Source organism: Palaemon carinicauda, chromosome 11, assembly GCF_036898095.1.
Source record: "Palaemon carinicauda isolate YSFRI2023 chromosome 11, ASM3689809v2, whole genome shotgun sequence".
Lineage (NCBI taxonomy): Eukaryota > Metazoa > Arthropoda > Malacostraca > Decapoda > Palaemonidae > Palaemon > Palaemon carinicauda.
In genome coordinates this window covers 99,223,309-99,225,808 of record NC_090735.1, presented here as the reverse complement: position 1 = coordinate 99,225,808, position 2,500 = coordinate 99,223,309, and positions in this window count along the sequence as shown.

The window sequence follows — 2,500 nt, the reverse complement described above, 5'->3', positions numbered from 1 at the left end:
AAGCAGGATTTAGAAAAGGTAGAAGTTGCACTGACCAAATTTTCATTTTGAGACAAGTTGTACAGCAATGCATACAATACAGAAATTCCCTTTGATGGCATTTGTGGACTATGAAAAAGCCTTTGATAGTTTTGGAGAGTCTTCCGTTAACATGGAATTCCTCATAAATATGTAAATTTGATTAACTCTGTTCATGAGCACAGCAAGTGTAAAGTTAATGTTACTGGAGTCTTATAAAATGAATTTCCACTGAACAGTGGCGTACTCCAATGGAATAGGTTGTCACCTATGTTGTTTATCCTCCTCATGGATTTTGTAATACTCGAATGTCATATGTTGATGAGACCATGATGGGGGGTAGATGAAGATGGTTTGGGCATGCTCTTTGCACTCCCCAAGAGAGATTAGTTCACCAAACGTTCAGCTGGGCTCCAAAAGGCCCTAGAAGAGTTGGAAGACCCAGGCCTTCATGGCTGAGGACTATGAAGCATGAAGTAGGAGATGATGAATGCAGAAGTATTCAATCAAAAGCTCAAGATAGAGACGACTGACGAGATCTATCCGAGTCCTTATGCATCAATAGGCGTAGTAGGAGATGATGATGATGAGTCAGGATTTAATATTTCATTGGAATGGAACAGAAAGAAAAATAGTGTACTAAAGTCCGTTAAAAATATGAATGAAGATATAGCGAGGTGATAGCAAAAATGGTAAGATTTTGATCTTTAAATTTTAACAGAGCCTTAGCGGAAAAAATGTGTAAAACCTGCTCTTATGACAACATAACAAACATTATCTTGAAGATATCTTTGAGGTAAGCTATCCTTATTCAACAGAATGATTATGGTTTGTAAATCTGAAACTTTTTGATATTCAGCACTGACTGACTGCCCTCGTTTAACCAATAATATTTGTACTTTTTTCACCTCAAATCATATTTTTCTCAAACGGTCTTCCTAAATTAAAAAAATACATGTTAGTGTTGACTTTATGTTTTTTTATCAGAGCTTTCGTCGCTGCCGGTAGAAATACTATAGTAAAACCTACGGGATTCTAACTTACATGATGAGAAAAATGATTTTCAGTTAACACCATCACATTGCCATTATGAATATGTAGACATTAGGGAAGATTCGACTGAAAAATTCTGATGAAAACTTTTCCATGCTAGTATTTGGCCTCGGCATTTTTAAATCTATCATTGGGGCTCACAAAATATGTTTCGGCAAATCGTGTTGATGACGATAACAAAGGAAAGACTGTATTTGAAAAGTATTATTATTTTTTCATATCCCACAAAAGAATTCTCGACAATAGAGAGAGAGAGAGAGAGAGAGAGAGAGAGAGAGAGAGAGAGAGCACTGTAACAATATTTGATATTAATTGTCTTAGAAGTCCCTAAATTGAATATTGTACATTATTCTTTCAGTGTTACACGCCTCTTAACTACTCCCTAGAGATATTCAGTTCTATTTACTGGTCAGTGACTAATACTATAGCCTACATATTAGTCACCTTAATCTCTGTTGTATAACCTGTCCGCTGAAGCTGTAGCCATAACTCTGGTTTATGTGACGTTTCTAACCTAATAAAAGTTATTATGAGCTTTGAGCGAGTGCACAGCAAACCAAGAGTTATGTACATATGATTCGTGAAAACAAGGATTTTACTAATTTATTACGAAAATATACCCAGATTATATATACATATATATATATATATATATATATGTATATATATATATATATATATATATATAAACACTTCATCTTTAATACACCACGATTCGTTTTTACATTGCCTTTACCTAATTATGAATATTTATGTACCTCCCTACATTACCATAAATGTTTCTTGCAGATTTTTCTTTTTTCTTCAGTAACTTTCATATTTTATCATACGTTTACATCCTCTTCCTGCCTCCAAGACAAATAAAAGAATCCTACTTAATTTTCAAAGATATTCTTGAATTCTTCCTATTTTCCACTTCATCGGTTTTAACCTTCGTCCATTTTCACCCATCATCTTATAAAGATCTTCGCTTCCTTATATTGAAAGCCATCAGTCTAAGGTACACTTACAGCATAGTTGCATCTTTATTCATCCCTCTCCAATTAAAATTGAGCCCATTTTTTGATTTGATAATAATGAAATCACGCCGTGTCATTTTCATCATTATTTTAATCAGCATTCTCTCCTGCGTACTCTTTAATAACGTGCAACATGAAATAAAGCTTTTTTTTCCTTTTTTTTTCCTTTTTCGAGGGTATAATTATGAAAACTCGTTGTATTTCAAAAAGGTCCCTCTCTTCGTACACACGTAGACATAGATAAAAAAAAATGTACATACATACGTGTGTATGAATGCATTACGCATGTATGTAGTTATTGATATGTATATATATATATATATATATATATGCATATATATATATATATATATATATTATATAAATTTATACATCTCTCTCTCTCTCTCTCTCTCTCTCTCTCTCTCTCT